Below are 16,206 nucleotides of genomic sequence, written 5' to 3' on the forward strand. Positions count from 1 at the left end.
CAGGAAACTTGCAGATTAACTCTTCAGCAGAGAAAACCCAAACCATCAGTTACACTCCAGCTAAGTGCTTTGAACTGCAAATGAAGGATTCTTTGTCTCCATCTCTCTCCAAGAGTACAGTCCAAACTGGACTCTAATCCAGTCTATTGGAACACTATTTTACAGGACTGGGTCAGCACACCTTAAGACCTTCTTTGACTTTTTTTTTCCATTGATGAAAATTGTAGTGGCTTTAAATATTTCAAGCCTGTTGAGGTTCATGGGACTATGGTAGTTCAGGACAAAGGAAGCCTCTCTATGGATATGGATTTGTCTGAACTCAACTGTCCTGAACATTTCAGTAACATTGTATATAGGAGGACTGGAGCTAGTGCAAGTGTGAGAACTGAATTTGTAATGGAACATGCAAATCATCTGATTTTATTTTGCACTGGATTGAGAACTCTACCAAGGTAAGCAGGATGGTATGATAGTGCTGTGACGTGTTGTACCAGGTTTATGTGAGATCTGGTACAGCATCACTCTGCCAAGTCATGCATCTCCTTTATGTGATGATGCATCCTTGTAGGCTACAGATGGGAACCAAAGTTCAGTTGCCTTCTTATGTATTCACAATCAAGTTCATCTATACATGTATTAAATTTCACAACATTTTAAGATCCAAAGTACAGATACTCCACCTTCTCTGACATCGAGCTATATCAGTTTTCTATACACAAGTAAGATTATACTTAATGATATCAATACAACAAAGATGAAAGGAAGCAAAAGCAACACATTGCACCTCAAAATAGAAATAATAGAACTCATTGAGTATATGATATTAAAATTGGGATATATGAAATAAATTTACCATTGTTCTTTAATGTCGTTAACCTATAATAATAAATGCCACTTTACTAAAATAGTAACAGTTACCTAATACACAAGCTTATACCATTGTTCAAAGTAGAGATGCACAAATGGCATTAGCATATGCTATGGAGTAAGCCTCTATATTAAGCTTCAGTGACGCTTTGCTTTTCCGGAGCTAAAACCAGGATTACACACAGACATAAACTTAAAATGTAATATAATGAAGGAGACTTGGATAAATCATCCCAAGCATTTGGCCCCGTCCACTACAGCAATGTTCTTGGTTTTTAGCAACAAATATCCTTTACCTAAATGTGGCAACACTGCAATTTTATAGCAGTCCATTTTTGGCAATTAGTACTCTTTTTTGGCGTTAATGTTTCCTAAGGTCCTGTTGATTTCTTTTCAGAGAGAGGCAAATCCATGTTTTCTCTATATTAAAAAATGTGGAAAGGAACAAGTTGGGAAAAAAGAAATCTCCCAAAAGCACAATGTCCAGTCAATGATTATCGTTCATATTTAAAGAAAAGATCATATGGAAAAACCTCATTTAAGGGAATGAAAGATAATTGTGAAGATGAATAACACATTAGACAAGAGGAGGAATCACAAAGGATGACAGATTCAAAAGGACTGATGTCTTCATAGCCTTCTCCAAGGATGCAGAGCAAGACCGGTTGTAATTTGCTGACTCTCACGGTGGCAGAGGAGCAGCTTTTAAAGTTGAAGAAGAGCTTAACAAGAAAGTATTAAGACAGAACTCTAATTTAACAGTATCTTCCTTTCTCACACACAGGATTCATGTTCCTAATTAATGCAAATTAGAGTTGAACTCAGTACTATACAGCAATTACTTTTTTTGGCATTACAAAGAGAGTTCTATCTAAGTGCACACAAGGACATGCCTACTGTTTATGCATAATACTATGCTGAAAGGCAATTTTTTAATGTCAGTGTCAGCCCTGCCCTAAAAGTGATTTCAGAAGCTACACATCAGATTCCTTCTACAATCATATTGGTATAGATCTTACATAAGGGTATTAGTACATGAGAACACCCCAAACTGCTTTTTCTTTAACATGATTTGCATGTTCACGTAAATAAGATTTTAAGATTTCTGAGACTTGAAAACTCTGACAATCTGCTAGTGAAAATCACTCATCCATGGGTGAAAGTTGAGGTTCCTTCCTGTCAGTGCTGCGCTGATCCAGAGCTTAGATATCATACTTTAGCTTGATGGACCTTTCATTCTCAGGAAAGTACTTAACAGGTGACTGAAAATAGGATGCAGGCTCTCTCTTCACAAGCAGTCACATGGAGGTGGAAGTTACACCAAGAGATGTTTTAGTTCAATGCAAGAAATACATTTTTTTACAGTGATTTACTTGACCAACCTTCCCAGGGATGTGTCAGAGTCCTCATAACTGGAGGCTTTCAAGATGCAAAAGGAACATCCATCTCCATGCCAATCCGGTTATGATGATGAGATACTTGGTAGATAGAGGTGAGAGGCTCCCTGAATCAGCCACAAATCAGTAGGCTCAAGCTGGTAAGTACAACTGGGGTGCTGTCACACAGCTTGTATTTGAGACAGATCAATCATGCCAGTCTGCAAAAGAGCACACAGACACGTCCTCTGAGCCCTCACAATATGCTTGAGTGGAAGAGAACTGTATGCTTCATGGTTGTAGAAGACACAGGCAAGGCATGTTACATGGGATCGTTAAGAATGGGCCTAGGAGAGCTTCATGGAATTAAAGAGATAAAACTAGGGAGAAATAGGAAGACCTGTCAGAATTTAATCTATTATTTAGTATTATTTCTACCTTTATTCTAAATGAAGTAAAAGAACAGCACAAAGCACAAGGAATAAAGTAAAAGCAACAAGGTTTCCACAGCTAGTTTAAGACAGAGTGCGTTATGAGTTCTGCCCCCTGCCAAGAAACCAAAATTATATATTGATGTACACATCCTTGCTTTTGCAGGAGTAGGATTCTGATGAGCATAAAACATCAGTAGCAGTGAACTGTGTAGGCAGGATGACAGTGTGTCATTTTTGAATTCTTGGTAAACAACTACATATGCTGCCCTCTTGTATACATGAAAATAAATCCCCGTGTCTAAGGTATAGAGGAATCCTTCCTGTGGAAGCAGAACTGGTCTCATCACGTAATAACATCATTATTTTGAAAAAGTTAAATTACTTTTTGATTTACAAGATGAGAGGCCAAAAAGGAATCTCACAAACCGTTACTTTTTCAGAAGCTATAGCTCAGAAATAGTCAAGTGGAATGTTTTTTTAATTTCTATTAATTCCACATTGAATCCTGTACATCCAATTTTAGCCTAGCGCATTTTTACAGCTGAATGTACAGCTGGGACCTCTGGAAATAAGAGCTTTTATTATGGAAATGCTGGCATAGTTTTAGCTAGGGTCGGCACACGTAGCCTACTGTAATGTGCTTTAAAACTTGAGATGGAGACCAGAAGTCTGAGGCTTAACAGTAGCAAACCCTGTATGCCTGAAACACAAGCCTCCCCAAAAATGTCATGCAAGACTGCTGCTCCTGGCATAACTCTCATTGAGTTAAAAGGTCAAAATGAACCTCATTGTGCTTGCTTCAAAAGTAGACAGTAACAGGAAATGTATTGATTTGCAGATACAAATAAAAATTTTCAGAATGAGAAGATGTTGAAGAGCATAACAAGTCACACCTGGGTACATATGAAACTATGTGATTGGTTAAAGAAAATTTAGTTGTGTTAAAATGGGTAAATGCTAATATTTTGAAACTGCTGATTTGGTTACTGACCAAAGATTCCTCAGCCAAAAAAAAAAAAAAAAAGAAAAAGAGTAGTGGAATGTCAAAGCACTTTAATTTCTATGTCTGCATAATTTTATACTAACAGGTGAGACAGTCTGGCCAGGATGAGACGATGGACTGATACTGCAGCAAATGATCTGAGAAAATGAGTTCTCTTTGGCAAGGTTCATAAGGCAGTTGTAAAAATGCCTGATCATCTCATTAATGTGGGTTTAAAACGAGAGTTCAGGATTACGAGTATAAAAAGTGTTGATTATCAGATAAATGGAGTCAGATGGACAATGACATCCCTTCTCATTTTTACTGTGTTTAATGGAAAGTGACTTTGCACACATTTTCTACATATGAATACAGTCCTTTCATTTTCTGTCCTTTCTTATTTCTCACTTTATTCCTTATCTTCCTATTTCTCATTCACCTTCTCCTACGCTTCTCAGCTCAATGCAGCTGTTCATTATGTCTCCCTCCCCCGGTCATTTCACACAGGATAAATTGACACTCTGAGCTCTGCGTTAGTCTGCCATCTCCAGATGCACAAACGCTTGCCTAGCTGGGGCTGTGTAACTAGTAACACACTAGTGCTGGTGTGGACATGGTCTAAATCTAGGAGGATAATCCTTGATCTCTCCCACAGCTGTTACTGGAGGAGAAATGCATTTTCTTGCAATTCTGATGATGGTGGTTGCAAGTGATTACTGCACAGAGCTGTGGAGTGTCTGTTTCCAACTCAGGCATTTGAATAAAGGAATAATGAGAATAAATGCAGAATAGATTTTGGGGAATGCTTTCATGTATACTAAGCGAGGTGTTTGGTCTGAGAAACCTGTCACCCATCCTAAATGTCCACATGGACATCACCTAAACTTCATTAATTTATCTTTACCTTTTCTCTATCCAAGTTTTACCCAATTCTTTAAGACATTTATGATTTCCATGCAGGGAAATTCAGGTCCTTTGGATTGTCCCAATGCTTCCTGGTACAATCTGTGATATAAAAATTCTGCAGTTTTGTAGTTAAAATTTCCCATTTTTTAAATCCCTGTCCTGGTTTCAGTCAGGATGGAGTTCACTTCATTTGTAGCAGCGGATGGAATGCTGTGTTTGAGAGTTAAAATGAAAACAGTGCTGATAACACCCTGATGTTTTTAGTTGTGGTCAAGCAGTCAAGGACTTTCTCAGCTCTTCATATTTCTCTATTAATGAGGAAGGAGGGGACAAAGCCAGGACAGGTGCCCCAAATTGGCCAAAGAGAGTATTCCATGACAATTACGTCCCGCTCAGTATAAAGGGGGGCTGATGGGAGGAGGAGCGGGGCGGCTCCAGGATGCGCGGTTTTGGGGGGATGATCAGGTTCCGGGACGGCTCTGGGTGGCACGGCCTGAGCTGTGGGTTGGGTGAGACACTGCATTGGGTATCAACAGCTTCATATAATTTTGCTCTAAAGTCCTGTCAGCTTTGTTATATTTTATCTTTCTGCTCTTCTAGTAAACTCTCCTTATCCCAACCCACGGGCTTTTGGTTTCTTGGTTTTGGGTTGTTATTTGCCCCTTCCTTCTCCCTTCCCTTTCCTCACCCCCGCCACACACCTCTCCCCCTCCTCTTTTCCTTTAAAGAGCAGGCAGCTGCGTGGATCTCAGCTCTCAGCCGGGGTGAAACCACGACAATCCCTTCATCAGAACCACAGTTTCTGCTCTGAATTGATCAGTTTTGATTGGTTATCATCAACAATGTAGAGATTTCTGCTTGCTCACAGTAGTTTACACCAACACATATAAGTATATATATGTTCTTCAGGCCTTGTTAACATGTCATTTAGAACTCACAAATATGCGTAATGTATTGCAGACATCATTTATGTTCAAATCTTAATCTTAAAGAAGTATAGATTTGCTTCATATTTTAAAATATCATGTATTATACACTGAATTTTACCTATGTTTTCCCAGTTTCAAAGTGTAGCACCTGTAGTAGGTACACTGTGGACTTGGAGGAGATACTGTTTTGAAAGGCTGTAGCAGATGAGCCTTTCTATGGGAGCATTTACACTCCCTTTTTGATCACTGCTTCCCAGAATCTTCTAGAAACTACAAAATGTATTTTAAAAATTAATCATTAGAAAATACTGATGTAAAACTGAAGGTCATAGTTGTGTACAAATTAGTGATAATGAAATCATCAAGTGTGCAGATTAGATGTTCAACAGTGGTAGTTGAACCCCAGTGAGCTCTAGAAGTAAAATAATGCACATTAAAGTGTTTGAATCAGCATGAACAAAAAATGGATGGTCACTCTGGTACCCCTTAGCATAGATTCTCACTAGGCAATAGGTCAGCAGTAAAACAATTCCCAAGAAACCTCAACTTTCTAAATCAGAACTTTTTAGCTAAGTGTATAAGATTAGTACAAGTTATACAGGTTTGCAAATAATGGACATGGGAAATTTATCATGTTTATATTATATCTGAGGAGAGGTGGACAAGCATAAATGTCATGAAGAATATATTCTGAAGTGAGAAATATTTTTAAATAGTGGATTTTTATACACACAGCATGAAAAGAAGTAAAATGATATGAAACCAAATTTTATATATCTTGTTGTACAATGAGCCAGTAAAATCAATGGTATTTGGCAAATATGTGTGTATGTGTGCATGTGATTGGCTTAAATATATGTTCAGGTATTTGGGTGAGAAGCCTCGTTTGTGCTTGCCAAAAGCTACATAAATCCCAGCTCAGGTACAAGATGAAGATGGTGGAGCCAGTTTTTCCAAGCCAGAGAAGTTGGGTGCTTATTTTAGCCTGGAATGATTTAAAAAGTGACACTACATCAGTACTAAAAGAATGCTAAAGCAATATAGCTAGAGTCAGCATCTCGTCGTGGTTATTCCCAGTTGAAAAGTGCACTGATAACAAAGAAAGGGAAAGTTACTTACCAATAACCAATTTCTTTTGAGCTATCTTGTACGCATATCTTGCTTTGCAAGTGATCATTTACTAAGGCTCTTGAAGTCAAGGACTTTTTTTCCCCCCCTTCTTTTGCACTATCTAGAGAGATTACATATTTTCCAGTCTCTGTACTCATTTCATTCTCAGACATGAAAGACATGCCTGCAGTAAGACCTTCCCTTAGCTATCAACTACATGTTTCTCCAACATAAAGAGACTTCCAGAGAAAACACAGGGAGATCTGGAAGTGAATGCATGAATCTCAGAAGAATCTCAAGCACTGTTAAATATCCCTTTCTTATTTGAGTGTTTGCTTCATGAACATTCATGCCCTCTTGTGTGTTTGTAGGAAGATGTTTAGACTCTCCGGTGAAGACTGGCTTAACTTCTGGACATTCATTCATAGAATTAGTCTGAGGTTTAGAAACTACTCTCCTGAGTGCTGATATTCATTCATTTCCTTTTGAAGGTAGTGAGCAAGATACTTCACTGGATATATGCAGGTCTATAGATTTTGAATGATTGCACATCCCTGTTGAATCAATAATCCACAATTAATGTTTCATGTTCCTCAAGAATTCAGGAAATCAGATAGAAGTTTAAACCCAGTTCTTATTTATTTAGAATCTAATTTATCATATATGAACTCAGTTCCAATATTTTCTTTCATAGCCATTAAGAAAAACAAATACCCACATAGGTAAGAACTGAGACGGAATCAAATCTTTTAACCATTTTAATGTATCCAGTTTGGTATCTTTAAATGTAAATATATTTACATATATATTTGTTGCACAAATGATATGGACTTGTTCTTTTAGTTAATTGAGAAGTATTTATCACTCATTTTGTCTTATATGAATTGTGTTCAGTAATTCCATAGAAATGTTTCCTACAATTTCAAGCTTCTGAGCAGTTTTTAAATAATTATAATTTGATTAAGCCATCACCTTGGCATATTCCTTCCCTAACTGGAATCCTCTGCTCTCAATGACATTGGGCAGGGATACAAGAGAGAACATTTACTCATAGGTTAATAAAAAACCTCAAGATCTGACATTTTGTGAACTATCAACTTCAAAAATTGTTTTATGACATTGGGAATGCAGTAGTTACACTTGGCTTCAGACTAGTTCAAATATTAGACCTTAATATGACAGTATTGCTAACTTTTTTTAGGTTTCTCAAGATGTTCCTAAAATTCATACTTACACGTATGGTCTTCACACAATACACATAAAATTTTATTTTGTTTAAATTCAGACTCCCTGTAGCCTGGTTCCAAAGACCCAATGCCTGTTTGCAGCTGGAGTGCATTACGTGATTCCATCTTCTACTTCAGTTTAATATAAAAAACCCCTGTTACAAAAATCCAGTTTAAACTTTCTAGGAAGTCTTCACAATGCCAAACAAAACACAGTAAATGGGAAACTTCCTTAAATTACATTGATACTTCTGTCTCAAAGACTGTTTAGGTACACACAATGTAACTCTGCAGAATGAATTCACATGAATTTTAGTCCATTATGCATATATTAGTCTGATTCATGCATTTCTGTAGCTTCTAGGGTAAGAAGCTATTTAAAGCTTACTTTTCTGGAAAAGGGTTTGTTTTTTCTCAGCTAGCCACATTTCTCTGTATCTCTGTGTTTCACTACGCTGTGGTACAGTATAGGGTGAAGGTTAAGCCCTAAAAGTTACTGAAATGCATTGTGTCAGTGACAGAATACTCTCGTTACTAGAAACTAGGCACTTTATTTTGTTGCCTTTATTTCAGGCAGTGTGAAACTTGGGGTTTTGAGTTGCTGTTAAAAGCTACACAAATTCTTTTAATTAAATAATTATTTTGCTGATAGTATCCAATCTGATGTATGGCTGAAAGTTTAGCTGCTATTCAGGGTTGAAGCCATTTTGTCCTTAGTGTTAACCTAGTTTTCATAACTTTTTCACTGTGGTAGAGTTAGCTCAATGAGAGGAGAATATCTGTAACAAGTAGACAGTATTCCAGATTACAGATCAAATCTGATTAGCTCAGAGTAATTACTTTGAAATATTTTTTGGGTTTTATCCATTTTTTTATCCCCAGATAAAAAATGTATTTCTTTGTCCCTGAATCTAGCAATGGCAAGGACAAAAATTACACAAACCCCAGTGATGCTTGCAGTAGGCAGCAATGAAGGAAATGTTTTCACTAATTTGAAAAAAAAATAATGAGCAAGACCTTATTTGATGTTTTGGTTAGAAGACCAGATAGTATTTAGGGTTTTATTAACCATATAATTCCGCTAATATCCAATATTCAACTCAGGCCTCAATATTATATAAATGACTTTGAACTTCATGCCTCAAATTTATAAGATAAAATATACAAACAACCATGAGACCTCCAAAAAGTTAACTTAAATTATATTGGAGTCAAGATTTCTTTACTGTTTCATAATCTGTCTTTGCCATGTTGCTTCTGATTGTGGCCACCTGACTTGACCTGCTGTCACTCAGACAGTCTTCAGACTGTCTGGGGGTGTTTTTTATCATTTTAATCACAGGGCATTATCGAAAATATTTGAGTGTAGATGAAAATGAAATGTTTTGTGGATTGTATCAGCTGACCATATTGTAATTGTAAGAGGTTCTAGGAAATTTTAGTTTTTCCTAAAATATCATAGTTTTTCAGATAGTAATGTTTATTTTAATTGTACTTGTAATTCTTTCTTCATCAGTTGAAAGACTTCAAGATAAAATCACCATGCACCCACAGTTACAGATTTTTTGTTTTTACAGGATTGTAAAGAAAAGATATATGGGGTTTTTTTGGTAAAGGTCCTAAAATGTATTTTCTATAAGTCAAGAACACTGACTAGTACTTAGTGGTTTTTTAAGATATTAGAGATCTTAGTCCCTCCATACAGTTGTCATGCCTCAAAAGTCATGCATCTCCTCTAATTCCCCAGCACCTGTCTCCCCTGACTAATCATCACCCGTGAATGGGCAATTACTGTATTTTAAAAAACAAAAGCCTTCTTTATACAATTACTGGGTGCTCCTTAGTCATACCTGTGCAACTTGTTTTTCAGGGGGGGTATTTCTGAAGCTTCCCTCTGCCTGTAAACATCTGACAATATAGTAGGAGGATCTCTAACAGGAGGACTGTGACTGTTTCTGTGCTCAAAATCTATTTCATGGAAGCAATTTATTTTTTTTTTCCATTTAAACTAATTGAGGCCTTTGTGAGAATTCCACGACACAATCTCATGAAAAAATTGACTAAGGGAGGGAAAACAAAACCTGTGATAAATGGTAAATTTCTGTATATGTTAAAGGTCATAATATGGTTCTGGGGGATGGTTCTCATCTTGATAAACAATTCGGAAACATGAAGAACTTGTGTAAGAGCAGAGTAACTTCAGAAAGAGAGAATTGAAAGAGAACCATGATAAGATTCAACATCAGCAATTTCAAAGCCTAATGAAAATATTTTCCTATTTGTCAGATAAAGTGATCTTATCCTTTTACTCAAAGCACCTTGTTGTACCAAGGTACCATGATCTAACTCTACTGGAGTCTAGAATGCCTAGTCACAAACACCAAGCCTCTACTCAGCCAGATGTATGCAAGATCCCTTTTGGAAGCCACATGCATATAGTAATGCCCTGTACTCAAGATGTCTTACTAAGAACTGCAGTGGCTGTTAGTTTCCAGGATAAAAGCTGACTTGTGTTGCTAAACTCAGGATGCTTTTACCAGAGACCAAAACCATTGAAAGGGGAAATGTCAATCATCTGGATGATCCAAATTTTATTCATGGCACCTGCAAGTCTCTTTCAAACCACATAACATCACTTCCCATTGACAAATATTAACAGCTGAATAAGAATTGAAATGGGAAAACATGGGAAAATTATGATCTTGGGAAGTCAGAAACATTTGGCAATTAACTAATTTAGGACTTTTGAGAACATACGTCCTCCCACCACCAAATGATCATGATGAAATTTTTTGTCTGTCAGACAGGAAAAATGTCTACTGTACCAATATCTTCCTCAATCCATTATTGAGATATTGGTACTGTTGGGTTTGGGTTTTTTTCCCACTATTTATTGTTTAAAATTGTGGACTTTGGGGTATTTTATTTCACTTTTTTTGCCATTTTGATCCTTGAATAACAGAACTGAAAACAGAAATGCTGACTCAATGTCTTTAACAGTGACTGAAAAAAAGAGATGTGTAAAAATATTAAAGTTGCATAATCTTCTAAATTAATGTCACATTGAACTAACAAACCAAATAAAATAAGGAGGGTAACACTTTGAGTATTAGTAGACTAAGCTACAGTTTTCTTTTATTATCCCTACTGCATTATAATTCCAAAAGACAGCATTTTTTTGTTTCTTATATGAAAACCAAAAGAAATCAGTAATATTCTCAGAAAAGATTTTTTCTTTTTTTTTTTTTCTTTTTAGAGTGTTTCCATTAGGTCAATTAGAAATTCTAAGTAAGTATCTGAAGTATGGGACACAGGGGGAAATGGACAGCCCCTTTTCAGTTGTCTGTGGAGACAGAACCAAGGGCAATGGCCTCAAGTAGGAACATGGGAAGTTCTGCACCAATATGCAGAAGAACTTCTTCCCGTTGAGGGTGACAGAGCCCTGGGACAGGCTGCCCAGAGGGGTTGTGGAATCTCCATGTCTGGTGATATTCAAGACCCATCTGGATGCCTCCCTGTGCAACCTGTCCTAAAGAACCTGCTTTGGTATGGGGGGTTGGACTCGATGATCTCTCGAGATCCCTTCCAACCCCTGTGATTCTGTGATTCTGTGAAGTTTATGTAGTTTTAGGGACAATCTGTGTATTATTTCCTGTATTGTAGGAAAGAAGTACACAAGATTTGTCCAGGCTTTCACAGGTAAAATCCTGAAACGATATACAAAATTAGTTTATTCATCAAGATAATATGGAAGGACTCACTGAAAGAAGAGTTAAAATATTTTTGTTTCTAAATATGTTAAAGTTCAATTCTGTCCGTGACCAATCCTATATTGCCTAACAATATTGAAGCAATATTAAACTGCTGGAGATTGCTATAGAAGTCATATAGTACCTGCTTTCCAGAGATTATATGTTAGTATGTCTTCCAAAATAAGGTTTCAGTTCTTTTACCACTCTATCCATCTTTGAATGGAATAATATGTTAGATACTTACAAGGGAACGTGGGGTCAACAAATGACAGTTTTACAAAAATATCATAGAAATACAGTATGGGATTTAAAAAAACAAAAGCCAAATCTAATTCCATGTTCTGACTACACTAGTCACACCACTTTCAACAGTAACACTACTTCAAATAGGAGATTCTGTCTGCTGGGGACAAGAATGGCCAATGTGATGATGCAAGGAGTCAGAATAAGCCTAATATTTCTTTCAGAAATAATTATTAGCTTTTGATTTCTGATTTGTTCAGAGACTTGATGTTGCAGTTCAGGAAAGCATTCACCAGAGTTTTGGAAAAGACAAGCATGGTGGAACACAAAAATCTTTTCATCTTTGGCCTGATTCAGTATCTCCATCCCTGTGAAGGTAGCCAGTTTCATATTCATGGGCATGAGAAAGAAGGAATTTGCAGCAAGGCTTGAGTCAGATGGAAAAATCACTTTGTGAAATTAGACCTACTGAATATTGTAGGATTCCTATAGATGAGTCAAGTAGTTAACTCATACATAAATGCTTACCACTGTGTTATCTCGGTTAACCTAATGGTTTTTCTCCTTTTTGTTTTGAATTGTGGATTCATAATAATTTACACACATCTTTTGAGATCTGTATTGCAGCATCTTACATTAGCTCTCTCCTTCTGAAATTCCCCATTCTGGGCTTTATCTATATAGTGTAAATGTAAAGTTAAAATGTTATACTTAAAGGAAAAAGTCTGAAACCATTTTCATGTTAGTCCTATATAACTATGTCATCATGTAGCTTAAAATATCCTCTCTGAAATTAACTGATGTGTTGCAGCAAATTGTTCTCTGGGTGGGCAGAAAGAAATTCTATTAAAGCTAATGAAAAATGCACATCTGTGGCACAAGACCATATCTCCAGAAGATAGAAGCAGTATGTGGAATAACTTTCTTTCAAATTTAAGCCTGATCACTGAGCTCTTCCTATGAGAGAGGCAAGCTCATCAGACTTTGGAGAAGTCTGGGAAAGTTTGATACTCTGAAAAATCTTGAAGCAGAAACCTTGTCAAAATAGTGAGCAAATCAAATTAAGTAAAGAATTAGGTTGGTTTTTTTTTTTTTTTTAATATGGCTTGATTCTGACACATAATTTTAATTATTTCTTTTTAATTTCAAATATTCTGAACAAGTTGCACCCAGTCCTCACAAAGCAGAATGACTTTGTTAAGCCTAAATCTCAGGTTTCACCATGTTAAGAAGTACTTTAGATACATTACATACACATAAAATCATTGTTTGTAATTTACAAAGGACAGAGAATCCATTAGTAATATTAGGATCTGTGCTTTCATGAAGGAGGTGTAGTGTTGGTACATTAGAAGATGGATTTACTAGTGGAGCAGAGCCAAACATCTGTGTTTCACTGCATACATTAGTTTTGGTCCCAGAAAACCAGGAACCAACAGAACTGAGCAGAGAACATCAAACTCTACCAGTCAAATATTGCTAGGTTTTTCTTTACAGAGCTTTTTTTAACATGTCAAGGAATAAAAAGTCAATGATGCCTTTAGTATAACCATTATTTTTGTGATGGTTTTAATACAAAAGGATTCTTGTCATTCTGTGGAACCTCTTCATGGCAAGTATGTTTTTATCAGAAAAATATGCTTCTCCCCATCCCTCCCATGATATACACAGTGCTCAAATCTTCTTCGTTTGCTTTCTCATACTCAAAGGTTCACTCAGAGGTCTTTGGAAAGCTGAAGCGCTGTTTTAGCCAGATAGAGGTTGAGCTTAGTCCTTACGACTGGACCCTGAATTAACTTCTGGACTTCTGAGGAATAAATTTGCAACTCTTAGAGATTCATTTTGGCCTAAGATAGCTTGCAAAATTAATGAAAGCCAGGACATTATTTCAGAATGAGATAAATGTTCCTCTTCAAATGGATGTTGTGGATGTCCATGGCAGTGTTCAAGGCCAGGGTGGATAGGCCTTTGGACAACCTGATCTAGTGGAGGGTGTCCCTGTCCATGGCAGTGGGGGCTGGAACTAGATGATCTTTGAGGTCCCTTCAAACGCAAACCATTCTGTGATTCTGAGATTCTAAATAGAGTGCTTATGACTAATAACCAAGAATATTCATTGCTACAGACACTAGAGACAGCTTTCTGAATATGGCCTTTCTTCATTACTGTGTCTCTGTATCTATGATTACCTTATCTGTAATTCTCCTGTAATTGTTGATAATCTCTTAGAGACCAGCCCTCTAACTTTGGCACAGACTGTAAGCAGGAGTCACCACTGAATATTTCTGTCATTAAGATTTCCTCTGCCAAGGCTCACACACACTGTATTTTCAGAAAAAAAAAAGTATAGTGCCTTTTCTTGAATGCAAGATGGGAACTTGGGGGACAAAGTCCGTCACACTGTAAGTGATGACAAGGTGCATAGGTGTCCCTAAGTGCATAGGACATGATGAGATGCACCTAGGAATCCCAAAGGAATTGGCTGATGTAGTTGCCAAGCCACTCTCCATGATACTTGAAAAGTCATGGCAGTCAGGTGAAGTCCCTCATGACTGGAAGAAGGGAATAATTACAGCCAGTTTTTTTAAAAGGGTACAAAGGACAATCCTGGGAACTATTGCCCTGTCAGCCTCACCTCTGTGCCTGGGAAGATTATGGAATAGGTTCTTCTAGAAGCTATGCTAAGGCACATGGAGGACAGGGAGGCAATTCAAGACAGCCAGGGTGGCTTCACCAAGGACAAGCCCTGCTTGACCAACCTAGTGGGTTTCTACAATGGAGAAAAGAAAGCTCTGGGAAGACCTTATGGCAGCCGTCCAGTACCTGAAGGGGACCTGCAGGAAAGCTGGGGATGAACTGTTTATAAGGGCATGTAGCAACAGAGGCAATGGTTTTAAACTAGAGCAGGGTAGGTTTAGGTTGTTCATTATAAGTTCTTTATTAGGAGGGTGATGAGACACTAAAACAGGTTTCCCAGAGAGTTAGGGGAGGCCTCATCCCTGGAGACTTCAAGGTCAGGCTTGATGAAGCTCTGAGCAATCCAATCTAGTTAAAGGTGTCCCTGCCTACTGCAGGGGGACTGGACTAGATGACCTTTAAATGACCCTTCCAACCTCACACATTCTATGATTCCGATGGAAGTGAAGTACTTGAAAGCTGTTTCTTCTTCCTTCTGACTCTGTTCCAGCTGTTTGATCCCATGTCTGTAAGTTATATATCATTAACTACAAACCAGCAGAAACAGTGTTTGAGGTCAATCTGTATGTCACTTATTTTTAGCTTTTTTTGGCACCATAATATAACTACCCAGCTCAAAATAAGTGCAATTACCTATGTTTCTTCAGATCACAAGGTCTCACTTCACCATAATTTGCATGAAAAATAGTATATACTCTTTTTTTTTTTTTAAGAAAAGAAGACAGGATTACAAGGAAAAAAGAATAGATGCATAACACAAGCAACATAAACTATTTTATTTCCATAGTGGCTTTTTATCTTGCCTTTCTCTTATGTCTTGCCTTTTCTATTCATATAACAAGACAAATATGATGACAATTTATTTGTTTTCATAGTCAGTAATTCTGGGATTACTTTTTAACTTTGGGATTTTTTTTTTTAACTGTGGGAGAACAGGGGTAAAACCAAGAAGTATATTTCATCTGGCAAAGTAGGGTTTTTTTTATTGTTTGTCTTTTTTATTATTCAATTCTTAGACATTTCAAGAGTAGACATGAAGTTTATGAGTCTAAATGTTGAAAGTAAACAGAATTCAAGCTTCTACATTTTAAAAACACTTTTAAAACCAGAACTTCAACTCCAAAGTCCTATAAAAGTTTTGTGTATTTTAACCATTCTCTCTTCTGCAATATTAATTGAGTTTAACCAAAATATTTAAATACTGGATTTATTAGCAATTTAGGAAAAACATTTTCAGATATTTAAAAATAAAATGTCCATTCAGTTTTCTAGTAACATATTGACTGAAATCAGAATCGTCATTAAACTAGTATTTGGGATTTCCAGTAACTCATCCTTTGATGTATGAATGTAAATACCACTCATTATCAATGTTCATGACAATTAGAAGACTGCTTTGTGTTACCTGCTACAGAAAAAAACAGTAGAGGAAAGAAGCTATGCTTCCAAAGGAAACACATAGTCCAGAATTAAAATCCTGGACCCTGAATGCTCCAATAAATCAGCTCTGCCTCACATCATGTCCTGACTAAGGCCACTGTTCACCTTTTCCAACAATTTTGTGCTTTATTGCATAGACTGAGGAATCTAGAAAACTTCACAGATGTACTTTATGATACAATGTATAAAATTTAGAATGTATAATAAATAATATAGAATATCAAGTGTGCAATTATACTATATA

This window comes from Gallinula chloropus (genome assembly GCF_964237585.1).
Source record: "Gallinula chloropus genome assembly, contig: HAP1_SCAFFOLD_94, whole genome shotgun sequence".
Classification (NCBI taxonomy): Eukaryota; Metazoa; Chordata; class Aves; order Gruiformes; family Rallidae; genus Gallinula; species Gallinula chloropus.